At 42.3% G+C, this 9,748-nt stretch overlaps 1 long non-coding RNA gene across 1 annotated transcript; it reads right to left on the bottom strand.

Moving 5' to 3' along the window:
* Positions 1 to 8,046: 8,046 nt before the first annotated feature.
* On the bottom strand, positions 8,047 to 8,935 carry LOC149217380 (uncharacterized). Its single transcript, XR_016250664.1, has 2 exons — positions 8,271 to 8,935; positions 8,047 to 8,160 (listed from the first exon to the last, which is right to left on the bottom strand). It is a non-coding gene; the product is annotated as an uncharacterized LOC149217380 (long non-coding RNA).
* Positions 8,936 to 9,748: the final 813 nt, after the last annotated feature.

The raw sequence follows: 9,748 nt of genomic DNA, 5'->3' as shown, positions 1-9,748 counted from the left end.
AATATGGAGGTAAACTTAAAAGAGGTAAATCACTTTTTTCCTATACTACAATCTAGGGCCTTGATATTTAGATTTAATGCTTTTTAGCCAGGATATGAATATTTGCATCAATGGTTCTTTTCGATTTAGACTGAAAAACGTGACATATATTGATGTTCAAAGGGCTTTTTCATGGTTCAGTTTGATACTCAAGAAGATCTGGAGAAAGTATTACGAGAAGGGCCTTGGTTCTTAAGACGTGTTAGACTCTTCATCGCCTCGTGGTTCCCAAAATTTGATGCCATGACTATGGTGGTGTCAAAGATGCTAGTATGGATAAGATTTCGAAATATTCCCATTCCTTTTTGGCATAAAAAAGGTACTTGATGACACTGGGAATACTTTAAGCTCATTCCAGAACATGGATGTTGAAACAATGGAGAAATACATATTTACGTTTTCTTGTATCTGTGTGGAAATAGATCTAAGAAAATTGATACCAGATTATATATTGTTGAAACATAAATATTTTCATTGGGTTCAAATCTTATATTATGAAAATATAGAATTTAAGTGTCAATACATGTTTTCAAACAAGACATCTATAAGACACCTTCCCATAGGAAAGAAAGACTGATGCAGGAGCATCCAGCTCCAAGGAGACATATGACAGTTGACTGACTCACGGGAGAACAGAAACATGACAAAGATTCCAGGCTTGGGTGGACAGGTCACTAAGTTGGTTGTTGTCCTTTCTTTAATTATTGTTTGTTTCATTTTATTTCAGAACATTTTAAATTACAAGTTGTTTAGCTTAGGAAAGGAATAATGTTTAGTTAAACTTTTGTTAAAAGAAACTAAATGACAGTTACAGGATTCAGGTAGAACAGTTCAATAAGTAGTTATGCTTCCATGTAATTTAAAAACAAAAAAAGAATGTAACAGGGGAGACCCCCCCCCTCAGGACGAGAGTAACAGATAGCAAGACAAAACCCTCTGTAACAGAGCTAATCTATTTACAAAAGAGATAATCTATTGCTGATATTTTCCATATGTTGTGTACAATCTTTACTGTGTATTTTAAGAATGAATTTGGAACAGATAGAGACTAACTGTAACAGGAATTGAAACAACGAAGGACGTTACAGACATCTAATTGAAATCAAGTCGACAACCAATATTATACAGACAACCGATACATTGAAGCAAGAAAAAGTGTTGTGGACACATAACTCCAGCAAACGAGATTACAAAACCTTACAAAGGCAACAGGTACCAATAAACACCATCACTGCTTTAATTTTCTTTCATAAAAATAATATAGACATTGTATACAGAAAGGAAGGTTCAATGGAACAAAATCCGCCACGGGATTGTGGACTCTTACTGTGTTAAACCATTTACAAAGCCCTTACTACTATGAAAGTACCAACGTCTTTCCAAGGCCGAAACCACAAAGTAGTTGCAGAAGAAACAGAGACATAGAAATTACAACCGCCGGAAGAGACACGGCCGAGTCCATGCAAACGACGCAGGCAAACACTTCAACTGTTCAAACCCTCCACAACCTACAGTAATACTAACGAAATCTACAGCTATACTAACGAGGGAGCAAACCCTACCAGTTTGCGAAGAGAGACAGGGTTGAATGGAGCCGGAGGTTGAACGAACCCTAAACCCTCGATAGCTAGCCACCAGATCAACCTGCATCCAGAGCAAAGCAAGGTTAGATAGAAAATAGCAAATCAGGGTTATAATGAAACCAGAGAGCCAAGAACGAGATGTGCAGCGTAAGGAAGTCATAAAACTTACAAATAAGTCGACCAGGAGATAGCCGAGACAGAACCCGATAACCCTAACTGAACAAGGCACAATAAGCTGTGAGTAGTTGTCGCAGGAACCGGAGCAAAGTGAATCAGAGAATGATAAGTTACCTTTGAGGGCGAAGAGGAACCCAGCAAAGCAGGAGCGCCGAAGTTGCAGACCACCTGTACAGTAACCATAACTGAGTAATGAAAGCCAGAAGAACCAAGCGTTAGAGAGCTCATATCAAAACCAGAAACTTACCATTGCACACAGGTGAAGATCGGCAGAATCATGTGCGCTCAAACAACTCGTTAACCCAGCAACGAAAGCCCAGAGACGCAGTTTATCACCAGAAGCCGCAATAGGGTAAGACCCAAGACATGGACAGAGAGTAAGGTCCATAGAAAGACCAAGGAGCGGATCAGGTTCGAGCCCGGGGAGCGACGGCGAAAAAAGAAACAGAGTAACCTCAACTGAGTGACAGAGTAAAATGACCTGAAAACTCAGCAAATAGGGTTTAACAAGGGCGGGAAGCATATAGACCGGGTGAACCGGCAGGTGGCCATACCAACTGGAAGAAAGGGTGTAATTATTAATTGCAGATTGAAGGCAAATTTGACTTTAACTCTAACAGTGACAGCGAGGGCCTGTAGAGTGATCACGTGGGTACGTTGTCCACGTCACCACAGGGCTGGGCCATCAAAAGTGGTATCAGAGCGGGTTTTGTTGAGTAGGAGGAAATGGAGGGTGGCAAAAGGGGAAGAGGAAGAGGAAGAGTCTGGAGGGTAGCAGAAGAGGGACTCCGTGAGGAGATCCATGTCTTGCGAGAACGATTAGAAGCAGTAGAAGCTGGGGGAAGGAGAAACCCAGCAGATGACAGTGATGAAGATGTGGCAGAACCAGAGGATGAATTGGAGGGGGTGACACCGGAACTCCGACTGTTGAAGTCAGTTTTGCTGTCGAGTCATAAACCAAAACATGAGCTGTCAACTTACGACGGAAGTCTGTCCGCAGACGTGTTATTGGATTGGCTAAGTGAAGTCAACAAATATTTCGAATTTGAGGAAACTAGTGAGGATAAACAGGTGAAGTTTGCCGCCACCAAGCTGAAGGGACATGCATCCTTGTGGTGGGACAGCATTCAGGCGGAGCGGAAGAGGCTTCACAAACAGCCTATAAAGAAGTGGTCCCGAATGGAGGCCAAACTGAAGGAGAAATTTCTGCCGAAAGATTACCAGATTATGCTATACAGACAGGTACAGAACTTGAAACAAAGGGGAATGACTGTTAAAGAATTTACAGAGGAGTTCTACAAGTTGAATTTGCGGGCAGGATATGTGGAAGACACCCCAGAGAAAACAGCCAGATTTGTGAATGGCTTAAGGGGGGAAATCCTGGATGAAATCGGTATCCTTTCACCCCGGACATTGGATGAAGCCTATCAGTTTGCGCTGAAGGCAGAGGAGAAAATTAACCGGAAGCAAAATGCCAGGAGAGGAGGTGGAACTGGCAGGGGGAAAGGTAAGATGTTTGGAAGAGGCCGAGGTACAGGTTTAAGTGAAGAAGGCAGCAGCTCTAAGTCTGTTGGAACAACAGAAAAAGACAATAGCACTAGAGGAGGACGACCACCTCAGCGAGGGCGAGGAAATGGTCGGGGCAGGGGAACTGTCCAGTGCTATCGTTGCCACAAATTGGGACACAAGTCATATGACTGTCCTGAAGGTGAACCAGCAGGTGGAAGAGGAGCTTATGTTGCTCAGCCAAAGGATGCTGAGGCAGCACCTCAAGAAGCAGAAAATGCACCAGAGACAGGTGAAGCTTTGGTGTTGAATAAAGTGCTGTTGAAACCAGCAAAAGAGGTTGCAGAACCGGATCAGTGAAAAGCTTTGTTCCGCACTGTTTGCAAGTCACAGGGTAAGTGCTGCAAACTGATCATTGACAGTGGGAGTACCGACAATTTAGTGGCTGTGGAGATGGTAGAAAAGCTGGGATTAAAAAAATTGAAGCACCCTACTCCCTACAAAGTGTCATGGCTGCAGAAAGGACATCAGCTGTTAGTTGACGAACAATGTGAGGTGGAATTTCAGATTGGTAGGTACAAGGATAAGATCCTTTGCGATGTCATGCCAATGGATGTCTGTCACCTACTGTTGGGACGACCTTGGCAGTTTGATAGAAGTGCAGTTCATGACGGAAAAACTAATTGCTATAAGTTTGTTAAAGATGGGATCAAGCACACGCTTGTACCCATCAAGGAGGAAAATACAGCAGAAACGAGTGGGGTGAAGGCATTGCTGATGGGCGGAAAGGAGTTTGTAAAACAGATTGAGGACAGCGAAATAAATTTTGCTGTCATAAGAAGACCAAAGGCAGTGGTACTACATACACAGATATCAGATTTGCCCGAAGAAGTTCAGAAGTTGCTGCAAGAATTTGGGGACATTGTGGTGGATGACCTTCCAGATGAATTACCACCAAAGAGAGGTATTAGTCACTGTATTGACTTTATACCAGGGGCAAGCCTGCCGAATAAAGCAGCTTATCGTATGAGTCCTAAAGACCATGAGGAAATCAGGAAACAGGTCCAGGAGTTATTGGACAAAGGTTTGATTCGAGAAAGCATGAGCCCCTGTGCAGTACCAACCGTTTTGGCTCCAAAGAAGGGAGGAGAATGGCGAATGTGCACCGACTCCAGAGCCATAAACAAGATTACTGTCAGGTACAGGTTTCCCTTACCAAGAATGGACGATATGATGGATTGCCTGAGCGGGGCAGCTTATTTCTCGAAAATTGACTTGAAGAGTGGATACCACCAGATTCGAATTCGAGAAGGAGATGAGTGGAAGACAGCTTTCAAGACAAATGAAGGCTTATATGAGTGGCTGGTGATGCCATTTGGGTTGAGCAACGCTCCCAGCACATTCATGCGCCTGATGAATGAGGTACTGAAGGAATTTAATGGTAAGTTTGTAATAGTTTACCTGGACGATATTTTGATTTTTAGCAAGACTAAAGAGGAGCATTTCAGGCATTTGCAGAGTGTGTTGAGGAAGCTGCAGCAAAACAAGCTGCTAATTAATCTGAAAAAGTGTACTTTTTTTCAGCGAGAATTAGTGTATCTGGGATTTGTCATTGCAGAAAATGAATTAAAAATGGACCCAGAAAAGGTGGCAGCTATAGTTAGCTGGCCTTCTCCAAAAAGTTTATTTGAAGTCCGAAGTTTCCACGGACTAGCCAGTTTTTATAGGAAGTTTATCAGAAATTTCAGCGAGATCTGCGCACCTATGTTGGATACGATCAAGAAGGTGAATCAGCCTTTTCACTGGACTGAAGCAGCAGAAAGTAGTTTTCAGATTTTGAAAAAGAAGATTACTGAAAGACCGATATTGAGGCTGCCTGATTTCAACAAACTTTTTCAAGTTCGTTGCGATGCCAGTGGTACAGCCATTGGGGCAGTCCTTAGTCAGGAGGACAGACCGGTCGCTTATTTCAGTGAAAAGCTAAACGAGAGCAGGCAGAAATACTCAACCTACGACAAAGAGTTTTACGCAATTGTACAAGCCTTGAAGCATTGGCGACATTATCTGTTAGGTAACGAATTTGTTTTATTTACAAATAACTCTGCATTGCAGTACATTATGCAGCAGCATAAATTGAACCATAAACATGCAGCTTGGGTTGAGTACCTGCAGAATTTTACGTTTGTACTAAAACACATTAGTGGACAAGCGAACAAGGTGGCGGATGCACTGAGTAGAAGAACATTGCTTCTACAGGAAAGCACGATGCAGGTCTTGGGTTTTGAGCACTTGAAAGAGCTATATCAGACTGATACCGAATTTAAGGATGCATATGAGGCCTGCCAAAACCCTCTGTTAAGAAATAACAACATGTGGTTAGACTATAATTTACAGGAAGGATTGTTGTTTAAGGGAGGGCAGTTGTGTATTCCCAACTGTTCTATGCGGGAAAATATTATACAGGAAAAACACAGTGGGGGACTGGCTGGACACTTTGGTATAGACAAAACGATTGCTCAGGTACGGCATTTTTATTTCTGGCCAAAATTGCAGCGGGATGTGTAGAGGTACATGAGTAGATGCAAAGTTTGTCAACTAGCAAAGGGTCACAGTCAAAACACTGGTCTTTATTTGCCATTACCGATTCCAAGCCGACCATGGGATTCAGTGAGCATGGATTTTGTTCTGGGTTTGCTGAAGACACAACGGGGTTTTGATTCAGTAATGGTTGTGGTTGACCGATTTTCGAAGATGGCACACTTTGTACCTTGCAAGAAAACCAACGATTCCACTTATATAGCACATCTTTTCTTTACTGAAATCTTTCGGTTGCATGGACTTCCAAGATCCATTATCTCTGACAGGGATGTAAAGTTTACTGGTCATTTTTGGAGAACTCTGTGGAAAAAGTTGAATACCCAGTTGCAGTTCAGCTCCGCTTATCATCCGCAGACTGATGGTCAGACGGAAGTAGTAAACAGAAGTCTGGGAAACTTACTTCGGAGTTTAACAGGGGAAAATTCCCGGATGTGGGACCGTGTACTTGCTCAGGCGGAATTCGCATACAACGATTCCCCTAACCGCAGCACTGGTTACAGTCCGTTCCAGATTTTGTACGGCATGCATCCGCGAGGAGTGCATGAATTACGAGATTTGGGGAAACTCGAGAAACGAAGCGTTGATGGGGAAGATTTCGCTCAAGCGATGAGCAATTTACACGAGCAGGTCAAGCTGAAGTTGCAGGACAGCAGTCAAAGGTATAAACAGCGAGCTGATACAAGGCGTCGGGAAGTTCAGTTTAACGTTGGGGATGAAGTCCTTGCGTATTTACGTAAGGAGAGGTTTCCAAAACGGGAGTACAACAAATTAAAATTCAAGAAGATCGGTCCCTGCAAAATCATCCGAAAATTTTCTGCGAACGCTTATGAGATACAGTTGCCACCCGGGATTGGTATTTCTCCCATTTTTAACGTGGCAGATCTGTTTCCCTATGTCGCTGATTCGGAGAGTGATGCAGCAGCAACAACACCACGGAACACCAGCTACGGAGAAGATTCATGGACGAGACAGTTGCCAACGGCACCACCCCTTGAGATCGAAAGAATTCTGGATACACAGGTAGCTAGGCGCACACGCAGGAAGGAATATCTGCGGTATTTAGTCAAGTGGCAGAACCGTCCAATAGAGGACAGTTCATGGCTCAACGCAACGCAGATACAAAAAGCGGGCTATTCTGTTGACGACCTCATGGAACGGAGCCATGACTTTTTACCACCCCGGGAGCCTGATGCAGGAGCATCCAGCTCCGAGGAGACATATGACAGTTGACTGACTCACGGGAGAACAGAAACAAGACAAAGATTCCAGGCTTGGGTGGACAGGTCACTAAGTTGGTTGTTGTCCTTTCTTTAATTATTGTTTGTTTCATTTTATTTCAGAACATTTTAAATTACAAGTTGTTTAGCTTAGGAAAGGAATAATGTTTAGTTAAATTTTTGTTAAAAGAAACTAAATGACAGTTACAGGATTCAGGTAGAACAGTTCAATAAGCAGTTATGCTTCCATGTAATTTAAAAACAAAAAAAGAATGTAACAGGGAGAGACTCCCCCTCAGGACGAGAGTAACAGATAGCAAGACCAAAACCCTCTGTAACAGAGCTAATCTATTTACAAAAGAGACAATCTATTGCTGATATTTTCCATATGTTGTGTACAATCTTTACTGTGTATTTTAAGAATGAATTTGGAACAGATAGAGACTAACTGTAACAGGAATTGAAACAACAAAGGGCGTTACAGACATCTAATTGAAATCAAGTCGACAACAAATATTATACAGACAACCGATACATTGAAGCAAGAAAAAGCGCTGTGGACACATAACTCCAGCAAACGAGATTACAGAACCTTACAAAGGCAACAGGTACCAATAAACACCATCACTGCTTTAATTTTCTTTCATAAAAATAATATAGACATTGTATACAGAAAGGAAGGTTCAACGGAACAAAATCTGCCACGGGATTGTGGACTCTTACTGTGTTAAACCATTTACAAAGCCCTTACTACTATCAAAGTACCAACGTCTTTCCAAGGCCGAAACCACAAAGTAGTTGCAGAAGAAACAGAGACATAGAAATTACAACCGCCGGAAGAGACACGGCCGAGTCCATGCAAACGACGCAGGCAAACACTTCAACTGTTCAAACCCTCCACAACCTACAGTAATACTAACGAAATCTACAGCTATACTAACGAGGGAGCAAACCCTACCAGTTTGCGAAGAGAGACAGGGTTGAATGGAGCCGGAGGTTGAACGAACCCTAAAACCTCGATAGCTAGCCACCAGATCAACCTGCATCTAGAGCAAAGCAAGGTTAGATAGAAAATAGCAAATCAGCGTTATAATGAAACCAGAGAGCCAAGAACAAGAGGTGTGCAGCGTAAGGAAGTCATAAAACTTACAAATAAGTCGACCAGGAGACAGCCGAGACAGAACCCGATAACCCTAACTGAACAAGGCACAATAAGCTGTGAGTAGTTGTCGCAGGAACCGGAGCAAAGTGAATCAGAGAATGATAAGTTACCTTTGAGGGCGAAGAGGAACCCAGCAAAGCGGGAGCGCCAAAGTTGCAGACCACCTGTACAGTAACCATAACTGAGTAATGAAAGCCGGAAGAACCAAGCGTTAGAGAGCTCATATCAAAACCAGAAACTTACCATTGCACACAGGTGAAGATCGGAAGAATCATGTGCGCTCAAACAACTCGTTAACCCAGCAACGAAAGCCCGGAGACGCAGTTTATCACCAGAAGCCGCAATAGGGTAAGACCCAAGACATGGACAGAGAGTAAGGTCCATAGAAAGACCAAGGAGCGGATCAGGTTCGAGCCCGGGGAGCGACGGCGAAAAAAGAAACAGAGTAACCTCAACTTAGTGACAGAGTAAAATGACCTGAAAACTCAGCAAATAGGGTTTAACAAGGGCGGGAAGCATATAGACCGGGTGAACCGGCAGGTGGCCATACCAACCGGAAGAAAGGGTGTAATTATTAATTGCAGATTGAAGGCAGATTTGACTTTAACTCTAACAGTGACAGCGAGGGCCTGTAGAGTGATCATGTGGGTACGTTGTCCACGTCACCACAGGGCTGGGCCATCAAAGACTCCAATAAAGAAAAGTGGGTCGATTCATAAAATAGAAGGTTGGAATCCTTTTAACCCCAATGTCCGAGAATAAGAAGAAGAAGAAGAAGAAGGGGAACTCATAGACAACCACACAAAATAAGAGGATATGAGTACCCAGGTTTGTGGTAGAGCTACTCCCCATGTGTTGAATGGTCCATATTCAGATCCAACCCGTATCTCAGAACATCCTAGAGCTATGGCATACAAAGAGGATAGGATGGTGGTAACAAAGAGAGTACGTGTATCAGAAATTTTAGATTAAAACAAAGAACCAACTCCAGTAGTGATCATGAATGACATGAAAATGGTACCTGTGTACCCTCCTTCAAGGGGATAATAGAAGGTCTAGAGAAAGAAGGGAAATAAAGAGAATCTAAGTGATTACTATAACACTAAACTTATTCTTTGGAATTTCCGTTTTTTATTTTACTTTTTGCTAATGAGTCAAGAGGTCACCCATACTTGAATGCTTATAATATTTGCAAAATGTAATTTTGTTCTTAGCAATGAGATTGCAATTTTCTTCCTAGGAAAAAAAATGAAATTGATGACAAATAAATCATATCATTGAATAAATAATATTATCAAACATGAAATTATCAATGTTGTGGCTTCCATAAGAAAAATAATGTGAATAATTAATGCACCTACTTAAGTTTTGATATTTGATTTAAGATGAAGCGGATGTGAGTTTGTAGCCAATGTTGAATATGTATTTTTCGATCTAGTTCTTGAGATTGTGGTTTTGATTTAACA

Source organism: Pinus tabuliformis, chromosome 1_1 (genome assembly GCF_031772625.1).
Source record: "Pinus tabuliformis cultivar Carrire ecotype Pingquan chromosome 1_1, CPIR1, whole genome shotgun sequence".
Classification (NCBI taxonomy): Eukaryota; Viridiplantae; Streptophyta; class Pinopsida; order Pinales; family Pinaceae; genus Pinus; species Pinus tabuliformis.
The sequence above is the reverse complement of the archived record's forward strand: the minus strand, read 5'-3'. Positions and strand labels throughout refer to the sequence as shown.